The sequence below is a fragment of the Bubalus bubalis genome, chromosome 6 (assembly GCF_019923935.1).
Source record: "Bubalus bubalis isolate 160015118507 breed Murrah chromosome 6, NDDB_SH_1, whole genome shotgun sequence".
NCBI lineage: Eukaryota > Metazoa > Chordata > Mammalia > Artiodactyla > Bovidae > Bubalus > Bubalus bubalis.
In genome coordinates, this window is record NC_059162.1 from 103,747,199 (window position 1) to 103,759,387 (window position 12,189).

The 12,189-nt window shown below is 43.3% G+C and overlaps 1 protein-coding gene across 4 annotated transcripts in view; it reads left to right on the plus strand.

Moving 5' to 3' along the window:
• The first annotated feature begins 374 nt into the window (after nucleotides 1-374).
• The window catches only part of HIVEP3 (HIVEP zinc finger 3), a 561,080-nt gene continuing 549,265 nt past the window's right edge, over nucleotides 375-12,189 (plus strand). For 2 of the 4 annotated variants that reach the window (XM_044945170.2, XM_006050943.4), the window contains exons 1-2: nucleotides 676-753; nucleotides 2,603-2,690. The gene's annotated coding sequence lies outside the window, so the exon portion shown is untranslated. Of the gene's footprint in view, nucleotides 511-675; nucleotides 754-2,602; nucleotides 2,691-12,189 lie in introns of those variants that run through there. The other 2 variants (XM_044945171.2, XM_006050940.4) reach the window with 2 other exon arrangements.

The window sequence follows — 12,189 nt, forward strand, 5'->3', positions numbered from 1 at the left end:
TCCCGTAGATTCCTTCACAGGTGAATAAAGACAATTCATCGTGGAGTCTGAGTCTGACTTCTGGTTCTTCAGGTTACCCAAGGCTCCCAGTCGTGCCGGATAAAGTAAGATGCCCAGCACAAGAGATGGGGGACCAACTACGCCAGCACTCAGCGCTATAAGCTGTCCATCGTAGCCACTGCGCACGCGCCGCTTCGCGGCCAAGGATGGAGCGGGGGAGTGGGCGGGGCGGTTACCTCCCGGACCAATCGGAAGCGAAGGCCCCCGCCCCCCGGGCCGGTGGACCGAGCTTGACCCCGGCGGTGGGCGGAGAAGGCGGGGCCAGCTGCGCGGCCGCGGAGGGGGCGGGGCCCGGGGCCTGGAGGCGGGGCCTGGGACTGTCAGTCCCGCGCCCGCCGCTGCCGCCGAGGTTACTTACATGCCGTGGCCGGGTGGCTGCCGGCGCTGCAGACCGCCGTCCGCCGCCTCAGCATCCCGAACCGCCTTCCGCCGTGCCGGGCCGGCGCGCAGGTAAGGCCGGCCGCACTGCCGAGCCATCGCGTCCCCAAGCTCGGCAGCGGTCCGCCGCGCGGGCGCCCCCTCCGGGCTGTGTCAGCTCCGCGGCTCCCTTTGCCTCCCGGGGGCGGTCCCGGGGGGCGGGACGACCGTTTTCCCCATCCCCCTCACACCTCCCGGCGCCGCGCCTGCAGACGGGTCCCCGGGCCGCGCCGCCGCATCCCGGCGTGGGGCTGGTCCCGAGAACTCCCTTCTCAGGTCGATTACACAATCGCTGGGGCTGGGAGCGGGGTCCCTTCCTGAGCCTCGGCCCCACACCTGTCCCTGCGCCGCGCTCGCAGGCAGAGGGCAGACACCCAGCACGTTAGTGGGGGCCCGGAAAGTTTCACTTTGTGGTCCGGGTTTGTTGACATCTGAGCGATGCGGGGAGATGGAGGCTGAACGGCGAGGATGCGCCTCTCCAGCAGCTTTGGCTTTGCCCCGGGTGGCCCTGGTCCAGGTTTCCTTTCCAGAAGTCCTGCCGAGAGCCCTGCTCTGGGCTGGAGGCTGCTGCAGGGCACACGGGTCTCTCCGCCTTCACGTGAAGTTAGCTGGCCCTTGGCTTGCAGCATTCTGGGGACAGCTGAGGCTCTAGCTCTTCCGCCTTTCCTAATTGAGCGTTGATAGAACATGTAGGTGAATTTACTTAGCATTTCCCTGACACTTTGTATTTGTGAGGCGCTTTGCCGTCCCTGATTAGTTAATTAACAAGGTGGGAAAGCAAAATAGATCCTGAAATGCATGGCTAATGCCTTTAGTCTAGAAACTCTTTTTAAGAACCACTGAGAGCTTTAGGCTGTCTGCGGTGAGAGATGCTTTTGGCCGAGGTGCTGCCGTGAGAGCTGTTCAGTGTCTTCTGGTTGCCTGAGAAGGTTTTGGTGATCACGGCAAGGCTTTCTCTGCCTCTCCCTGCTTATACTGTTTATTAAGGGTCGCCAATCTATGGTGGATTATTTGGATCTCTTCACTTAAGCAAAGGAGCAATTAGAAGTGTTGCTGACAAAGCAGTTAAAAAAACAAACAAAAATCCTGAGATTCAAAAAAGTTGGATGGTTGTGTGCTTTACCAGGTTACCTCTTCTGTGCAGAAAACCTTGGCACTTCCTGATCTCTTCCCATCTTCCTGGTAGGACTGTATCCAGCTGGGCTGGTGTTACTGGTTTCTCATTTAGTCCTTAGACCTCTTGCTGCCTGTGGTTTGTAGACCTGCCTAGGGACATCCTCCAAGAGTGGGCTTAATTAGCACTTTTATCTGCCCATTAAGCAATATAGCTTGAAATCTCTTGTAATCAGGCACTGTTGTAGTGTTGAATCTTTAATAATACCTAATTCATTTTAATAGTGTTTCTTTAATAATCTTTCTATTAGTATGCCAGTTCTGCAACACCAGTACTTTTAGTATAGAAGCAGCAATTTACTCGAAATATTATCATGGCAAAAACAATTCTCCAACAGATTTGCAGCCCACTTTACTTAGATAATTACTGCTAGAGGCTATTAAGGTTTTTTATTCTTTGGCACGGTAGGTATTACAATGCATTTGATCTATGAGGTCATTATGAGGTCATTTCTCTTTGCAGAAATGATTTCAGTCACTGTGTCACTTAAATTTTTGTGGACTAATAACATGTGAGTTTTCCCCCATGCTGATTTCTTTTTGAACAAGGAACAAATTTAACAAGATTTAATCTTGACTTTCCAGACTTAATTTTAAGAAGGATAATATTTACTGTATTTTGAGGGCTATATTAGAACTATGATGCTGATTTTATTAGCATGGGTAGCAGGCATTGTTTTGTGTGCTTTATAGGTATTAACATATCTAATTCTCACAACAACCCTGTAAGGGAGGTACTATCATTACCCCAGTTTCAGACAATGAAATTGAGGCCCAATTGATTGACTCAGGTCACGTAGTTAAGTAAATTTTGCAACCCCATGGACTGTAGCCCGCCAGGCTCCTCTGTCCATGGAATTCTCCAGGCAAGAATACTAGAGTGGGTTGCCATTTCCTTCTCCAGAGGATCTTCCTGACCCAGGAATTGAACTCCTGTTCTCCTGCATTGCAGGGGGAGTCTTTACTGTCTGAGCCACCAGGGAAGCCCCACGTAAATGACAGCTACATCCTAATGACAGCAGCCTGAGTTCAGAGTCCAGGTACTTAACCCTGTGCTATCCTGCCTCTGTAAGTTATTTTTTTCCCAAGTAATATTTCTACTTGCTTCCTGATCGTGCTCTGCACTGTGTGGAGAAGAGCACTTACAGTGTAATAATGAACACTGGGAAAGGAGTTCTTATTCTGGTTTTAACTATGTTGCCAACTAATCTGTGATTTTGAAGCGAGTACCTGAGTTCCCTGCCTCCCATTTCCTCATTGGTGGGATAATTGCAATTGAAGCAGATGAACTAACCAGGCTTAACCTCTTGGGGAGCTAGAGAGATGAGTCAATGCATGTAAGAATTAAATCTTCTCTTCCCTAAGGCACAGTATAAGATCAAGTATCAAATGAGTAGGGTGTGTATGTGTGTGTGTATGTGTTATGGAGAAGGAGTGGAGGGCACACGTCATATGCTTGGAAGTTGTCACCATGAGAGTGCAGTCGTTGAGACACTTCATCTTAAAATATTTCAGGACTGTTTTAATTCTGTTACCGCCAAAACCATTCCTTTGTAATTGAAAAAAAAAAAAAAAAAAGACAAGCAGAAAAGAAGTTATATTATGGAAGTGGGGTACCATGTGCTGGACTACTTCAGGAACATTCACGGATGATCATTTAGTATCACATTGCAGGAGGCTTGGGGTCAGATGGCAGGACCTGAATGGCAGATCTAGGAGTTCCCAGCATCATGGCAAGTCAGGATTAAAAGGAAACTTTACGGTTCTTGCATCTAACACCCTCTTCCCTTCCTCCCTTCACCACCTATCCAGTGGATGAATCCCCCACGGGTGCACACCTGTTTCACTCAATGTTCATCCTGCTCCTGCTTGGACACCTCCTGGGCCATCTATTTGGTGTGCTTCGAAAATGTGCTCCAAAGAAGAAGGGATTGTATCCAGTGATAGGGAGCGAGAAACGGCCGAAGGATTCTGGTCTCTTCTGGCTTGTGCCCTTGAAAGATCATCGTCCATGTGAAACCTGGGTTAGAAGGGAAACTCTCAACCAGGGAGATCAGTTAGGAGGCCTTGGCCAGAATCTAGGATTGAGGGGATCCAGGCTGAGACAGGCAGTTAAGTGGGATTGCAGGAGGAATGGAGCCCAAAAGACAGCATCCCCTGTGCCCAGCACCTGCCTGTCCATAGCATCAGAGAGGAGGAGCATGTTAACATCTCCATGGGGTCAGGGGGCCATTGGGAGTGGAGCTGGGAGATTCAGCTTTGTATGTAAATCCTCCGAAGCTGAATAATAGACAGACTAGTGTAAGGCCTATGCAGAACAGAGAGCAGAGAGCAGATTTTCTTTCTTCTGAAGGGGAGTGTACCACAGGAAACTCCCTCTGTGTAATGAAGAAATAGAACAGTATTTCCCCTTGGGTGTTGTCACCTCGCATGCTGCTTGCTTAGCCTTTTGTTTTGCTTCTTGGCCATGATGGCAATCTATTGATATTTGAAGCTCTACCAGGAGGGTGTGTTCTGGGTGCTTTCTTCTAATTTCTTGGGGAAATCTTCTCTTGGGGCTTCTGTTCTCCAGTGACACCTGTCGACTATGTGCTGGAAGGCCAGCACACCTCACCTCATTAGGAGTTTCCCCTCCCAACAGAGATGGTGTGGCACTTTAGAGAGGACTTGCTGTGAAATGATGTCTGCATTGGCTTGAAAACAGAATAATCTGGAGGAAACAAATAAGATTTACACAGGAAGCCACAAGACAGAAGAAATAGTTACAAGTGTTAGGAGTTCATTTTTCTCTTGTTCCTTTATGTGTTTCTGACTTGGGATGTGATATTTCGTCAGTATTCTTATTTAGAAATATATACATTGAAATATGTTATCTAATAGTGTATGTGGAAATAAACTGTATATCTCAATTTTTTTTTTTTTTTGCCAGGACCCTATTGATCTTGGTTTTTCACTCTTTTAGACCAGTGGTTTTCAACAAGGAGCGATTTTGCCCCCTAAGAACTCTTGGCAATGTCTTGAGACATTTTTGGTTGTGGCAGCTGGGGACAGTGTATATGCGATGGGCATCCAGTGGGCAGAGACCAGGGAAGCTGCTGAACACCCCACAATGCACAGGCTGGCCCCCCCCCCAAACAGGAAATGCTGAGATGTTCATAGGGTTGGGTTGAAAAACTGCACTTTAGATGATGAAAACAACTTCTTATTAGGAGCAAATTGAAGTTAGAAGGAAGAGGAAGAAGAAAATATAAAGTGTTCCTTGGCTCCTTGAAAGTGATAACAGCACCCTTGCTTCTGACTCGCAGGAGGGAGAACCAGCTTAACAGACGCTCGTCTGCCACCCAGGAGCTATTTCAATAACTGGATTGCTCAACACGGTAGTTTGGAACAGGAAGTAGAGGCCCTTGGAGTGGGTTGAGGTTGTCAGGGTAATTTGTGGAGGCACAAGGGTTTATAGGTCAAGAAGGGAAGCTGGGTCTTGCCAGAATAATTCTGAAAAGTTCTAGGGAATTTTTCAAAGGTGGTTTGTTGAGGACACTGAGTGTAATGCCTCGAAGATACTATCTCTGTCCTGGGAGTGCAGGAACCCTGGAGGCTGTCGATCTGAGCACTTTCCAGATTCTTCTGTGTCCAGACACAGAATGGAGAGGGTTGAGCACCTGATATTGTTTTCAGGTTGTAGCTGTGTTCTCCTGAAACGTTTGTTTCAAAACTTTTATATTATGGAAAATTTGAAACATACCCCAAAATGGAAAAAAAAGAGTATAATGAGCTTCTATTTGCCCAATGCCCAGCTTCAACGATTGCCAATTCCTGTCTATCTTGATCTATACTCCACCCATGTTAGACTACTCTGCACCCCCACCTTTTAAATCTAGAAAATAGCTTAAATAATTACTGATGGCCTGCCTATCTGTGGAGGCTTGACAGTGAAGGAGATAAGTGATTTTCCGGTGCTTGGTACCCCCTGGAGGAAAGCTGATAATGGACGTGCGTGATTATAACAGCCATGAGGGCCTGAGGAATAGGAATAGGCCCAGGCAGATCTGGGATGGGGGAGGTCAGGTTTCCTTGGTGGGGAAGCACAGCCAATCAGAGACAAAACTCTTTTTAAACCTCATGGAGGGCGAAACCTATTTAGAGTTCCCTGCCAGGAGAAAGGTGTTTCTGATTTCTGCAGTCCAGGGTGCTCTCAGTTCTTGCATTGAGCTTCATTTGCATGTTTCATTTTAGGATGACCCCTTTCCTGTTTCATGACCCTTAGGTGTGCGTTGTGTGGCCCTCCAGCTTGCACCTGGCTCCTTCCTGGAAAGCGCAGGGCAAGGTGGGCGAGAGAGGCATTCCTCCTGATGGCTTTGGGTTCTCTGCCGTAGCAGTCGCTCCCCTGCATTTGATGGTGGATGTCGGACAGTCCTGCTCCAGCCCCCTGGCAGCCCACACCAGATGGAGTCAGCACTGCCCTTTACACCTGGCCAGCAGGGGTTTTTTTCCCTCCTGGTTATGTCTCCTTGAGCTACAGGATTAAATTTTTTAGGCCACTGGAGAATTGGCATGCATCTACTTGACTCAGTGTTGTGTTGTAATATGCATACAAAACCTGGCTTCAAAAGTTGAGAGAGTTCTTGAATAATCAGATAATTGATGTCTATGAATTTTCATGAGTGCTGGTTTCTACAACTGTATTCATTCTGGACTAGGTTCACCAGTATTTCCATTAGTGTGAAGACCTGGGCCCTTGCATGACTGTATTTCTTATCCGCATTTTATTTATTAAATGCATCTTTCCCCTCTACTTATCCCACAGAAGATTAAGGTGGTATGAGCTTGTGAACATCCTGTATCACAATTGTAGATTTTCAGCTATCATGCCTTTCTATGGGAAGACTGCCTGCTACTCTATTAATAAAAGTTACCTATTCTGTGCCTCTACTATGTACCAGGCACTTTGCTTATATTAATTTCATTCCTTAGAATGCTTCTAGGTAGGAATTAGTATTCTCAGGTTGCAGATGAGGAAACTGAATTTTAGAGAAGTTAAGGAAAGCTAGGAGGTAGCACTGGGTTTTAACCCGATTTATTTGATTCCAAGGCTGTAATTCTTTCCACTAAGCCATGTCTCTCATGGGTAAAAGTTGGTGGGCATTTGCATCAGGACTGGCAGAGAAGATAGGGCAGGTGCTGTAAAAGGGGACCGAGAGTTCTGGTTACTCCAGCTAATGAAATCTTCACACTGAACCCCTTGGGAAACATTGCTCTTGAGTGTGATAAATTACCTGTGTCCTATTTTTGAGCTGACTGTGTAAAACAGAATTGCTCACAAGTAGCCCTGAGCCAAATTTGATCAGCAGATGTGTTTGATTTGGTCTGCACGGTGTTTTGTTTTAAAAAAATTGGATTACTTGTCATCATTTTTAAAGTGGGAGATTTCACATTACAATTTCCAAATTTCCAAATTTCTTGGCTTCTCTTGAACCATCAGAAGATCTGGCAACTCCAGACCACATTCCTCCTTGGCAGGAGTTAGTTCTAGTAGCTGCACTTCTTTGGATGTAGCAGAGACTCCTGAGTTTGCCATCTTTACCACCTTGCCCTCTTCACTCACTTATATTACTCACAGGACTCTGAAGACACTTGTTAGAGGCACCCTTGTATCGATAGAGTTCATGTACATTCTCTCTGCCATGGTCAGGGATGTGTTCGTGGAGGCTTGTTCTGCATCTGAGTTAAAGACTGCCAGCGTTTTCCCCATTTTTAAAGAGTTTGGAGAAGGTGACTCTACTTGGTATGTGAATAGACATGTCTACCCCCCACCCCCCATCTGTTCCTCCACAGTGGTTAATTGGATTCTGGGTGGGTTCTTGGACTAAGGCAGACCAGTCAGATATGGGATTTAGACACTGAGCCGAGGAACCTCAGGTGGGAAAGACTTGTAGACTCAGCTACAAGGATGTTGGAGGTGCCTGATGAGCAGAGAAGCTGGACGGCAAGTAGTGAGAGACGGTGTGACAGCAAAGATGGAGGAGCTGCACAATTTCTGCTTTCACTGTACTTCTTGCAATTGGGTTCCTTTGTAGCCATAGCATTCATTCAGTGGCATTTATTGGGTGCTTACTATGGCTCCAGGTACCGTTTACATGCTTGTGATACATCAGTGAACAAAAACAGACAGAGGCCCTGTTCTCATAGAGTTTATATTTTGGTTGTAGAAAACAACTCCAAACAAAAAAGCAAGTAAATATAAGAAAAATATAGTGGTGATAAGTGCCAAGAAGAGAAATAAACTAGGTAAGGAGACGTGGAGTGGATGTGTGGGGTAGTGATGTGTGAGAGCAGTTGTTCAAGGAAGACCTCCTGACAAAGTTATATTTGAGCAGAGATGTGAAAGAAGGGAGGAGTGAACCATGAGGGAACTAAGGTTGTAGCAATTTAGCAAGTGCAAAGGTCCTGAGGTGGGCATATGCTTGACCTGTTTGGAGAGCAGCAAGGAGGATATTGTGGCTGGAATGCAACAATAATGGGAGAGGAGAGAAGGGAGAGAGGGGATTAGGGCCTCACAGCTGTGTTAAATACTTTGAATTTTATTCTAGTGAGATAGGAAGCCATTGGAAGATTTTGAGGATAGGTGGCATGGTTTGGCTTATGTCTTAAAAAAATGTAAATGTTGCTATTTATAGTGGTCAAGACATGGAAGCAATCTAAATGTCTTGCAGATGAATGGATAAAGAAGATTTGGTATATAGATATACAATGGAATATTAGTCATAAAAAAGAATGAAATAATGCCATTTGTAGCAACATGGATGGACCTAGAGATTATCATACTAAATGAATGAAGTCAGACAGAGAAAGATGAATACCATATGATATTTCTTATATAATATATGGAGTTTAAAAATAATATGCATGAATTTATTTATAAAACATAAACAGACTCATAAACATAGAAAATAAATTTAGGATTACCAAAGGGAAACAGAGTGAGGGGAGGGATGAATTAGGAGCTTAAGATTAGCAGATGCAAGCTGCTGCATAGAAAATAGGTAAGCACACACAGGCAACTCAATTCAGTATTGTATAATAACCTAAATGAAAAAAGAATCTGAAATAGGGCATATATGTATTCTCAGTATAACCGAATCACTTTGATGGATACCTAAAACTAATGCAACATTGTGAATCAACTCTACTTCAATTAAAAAATTGAGAAATGTAAATACCTTACAGAGAATCAACTGTAAAGCACCTAAGGTATCTGTAGGACAGCTAGTTAGGAGGCTATGCAATAAACCAGATAAAATACAATGGTGACTCGGACTAGGGTAGAGATGGAGGAGGTCAAAGTGGACAAGTTATTAATATATCTCAAAGATTGAGTTGACAGGACTTAATGATGTATTTTTCGTACTGCATATGAGATACAGGAATCAAGATGATTCCGACCTTTGAGGATAAACATTATTTCAGTAGTTAGCAATTTTCCCCTCTCTCCCTTGAAAACGTTCAAAAACAACAAGAAAGGTGAAAAAGTAATAATGAAAATCTTGCAAACTCCATTTCCAGCTCAACTAGGAGAGAAATTTAATCTATAGACTTCAAAATGTGTGTAAAGACTGTCCCAAATAGATGAGATCAGGGGGAAGCCAGGTGGGAAGAAGTGAATGAAGGCGGTACAGAGACAAGAGAGAGAGCAACAACAAAGATCAGATCTTAATAAGTACCATAAACATCACATTCTATAAGGTGAAAAGTGTACCATAATGTGTAAAAGCTATATCCCTTGCTTGCAGTAATTTTTGTGGAAACTGGATGTATAGCTGGTAGAAGCAGTCTCCTGACATAGTTTGATTCAAAGACGAAAAAGAAGAATGACTGTTAAAGAATCACATAGGAAAGTAGCCATATCTGTAGGAAGTATTCTGTCTCTATGGTAGCAAGGAGGAAGAGAGCCTTTGGGTTGTGAAAACAGGTAATTTGAAAGGGTATCCTGGTCATCCTCCCCTCTCCTGCCAAGAGGCTGCTGCTGCTGCTAAGTTGCTTCAGTCGTGTCTGACTCTGTGCGACCCCATAGACGGCAGCCCACCAGGCTCCCCCGTCCCTGGGATTCTCCAGGCAAGAATACTGGAGTGGGTTGTCATTTCCTTCAATGCATGAAAGTGAAAAGTAAAAGTGAAGTCGCTCAGTCACGTCTGACTCTTTGCAATCCCATGGACTGCAGCCTACCAGGCTCCTCCATCCATGGGATTTTCCAGGCAAGAGTACTGGAGTAGGGTGCCATTGCCTTCTCCGCCTGCCAAGAGGAACCTCATGCAAATACTGTAGCTGTTAAGGAAAACGAATTCAGTGATCATGAAGATAGGAAATGGTAGACATTTGTTTCTGATAATGATAGGTAAGGTTATTTGGACTGCAGTTCCCTTTGAAAAATATTAAAATGTTGGAGATATTTTTTAAAATTTAAAATTAAGACAAAAACTCTAAAGAGATGAGAAGAGAAAAGAGAGCTGTCAGGCCAAAATCTATGATCCAGTGAAATCACAGAGAGAGATGTACAAATCACTAGAACACTTAAGTAGCTTTTATCCTGAGAAGATTTGTTGATCCTAATAAATATGGGCTTTGGTTTTGGCAGCCTTGAAGACAAGGAATTTAGCGCTCAAAGTTCAGGGATTGCTCAAGGTGGATAGTCTCATAGGAGACTGTCTCCAAACAAAGCTGGAACTATTCAGGGTAGAGGTGAACCAGAAGTAAAACCATGCCTCCCCATCCTAAGTGGCAACAGGGAAGGTGCTCAGGTACTGAGAAGAGTGAGAGAGAAAAGAAAAGGTAGGTTGTAGTCACTGGCTGGGCTTTGTACAGATTTTGAGGATGGTTTTGTATCACCTTGATTCAGAGAACTTCAAACCATGAATTAGCTTTAAGATACTTCCAGTGCTCCCTTCCCCTACCCTCCCCTACCCTGGCAGAAGATGAAATCTTCTCTAAAGGAAGTAATCTTTCTGGTTTTCCAGGTCCAGTGAGCAGTAACAGTCAGAAACAAAACATGATGAGTGAACAAAAAGACTCCTAAATTTTTTATGTATTGAATTATCAGGGACAAATAAATAACTATGCTTATTATGTCCATAATAATTAAAGCAAACTTATAAATGTCTTCAGAGAATGACTAACAATTAAAAGTTACTTAACAGGTTAGAAAAAGACCAAATTGAACTTCTAGAAATAGAAATACAAAACTGAAATCTAAAAACCAAATGGATTACTGTTAGACAACATATTAGATCAAAGCAAAAAGAAATAGTGAATTGGATGCTATATTATAAGAAATTACCCAAAATGCTGCATAGGGAGACAACAAGACAGAAAATATGGAAGAGATGTTAAAAGACATCTAGAGGATAGATCAACTATACTTCAGTAAAATTTAAAAAGAGACATGGAGGATAAAGTGAGGAGTTCTAATGTACTTTTAATTGAGGTTCCAAAAGGAAATGGCGAATGGATCAGAAGCAACTATTTGAGGAGATAATGACTGATGTTTTTCCAGAATTAATAAAATATGTCAAGCCAAAAGTTCACAAGAAGAGCACTAAAGGCAAAGAGAAAATTCTAAAAATATCCAGAGAAAAAGACAATTTGCCTTTAAAGAGCGATTTGCACACTTCTCAACAATGGAAGAGAGAAAGCAGTGGAATGTTTTCTGTAATGAAGTAGCTGATAACCTAGGATTCTATGCACAGAGAAACTATCTTTCAAGAAGATGACAGTATGAAGACATTTCTATGTAAAGAAAATGTAGTTTGCTACCACTTTATGAGTTTGCCTCCCATTAACTTCACTAATTTTTTTCCTTTAGGCAGAATGAAAGTGATTCCAGTGGTAAAAGATGAGAGATAGTAAAGAGGTAAACTATGTAGGTAAACATAAGAAAAATGAAATATAAAATAGGATTTTAATATCTTATGCATTAAAATATGGAAAATTGAATATAAGACAATGATGGCATATAAGTTAAGAAAGCATTCTAAGGCCTTGGTATTTCCTTTAAGGAGAGTAAAGATTAATAATTATTCTTAGACTGATAAGTGAACAATGTATGTTGCATTTTCTAGAATAACCAGGGAAAGAATAGATACAGAGTGTATGATATCCCAGCTAGTTGAGAAAGACTTATCTATAGCTTAAAACTACACAAAGCATGAAAGGGAAAGAAGGTAAATGTATACTGTCAAACGATAAGCACAGCATCAGGTGAATCAGATATTATGGTTAAAAACATCACTGGGGATAAAAAGTTATTTTACCAGGAAAAATATCAGTTTGAAATATCAAATATATGCTCATAGCATAGCACAATATATAAAGAAAAGGATGACAGAACTATAAGGAGCAATAGAAATATCTGCAATCATAAAATGTTTTGAAGAAGAACTAGGTCAGAAGACTTGCTCTATGGATATCAAGTCTTATTATAAAGCTATAGTAATATTGAAAGAGTGGAATTGATTCAAAGATAGCTTATCAATTAGCACAAAATAGGGT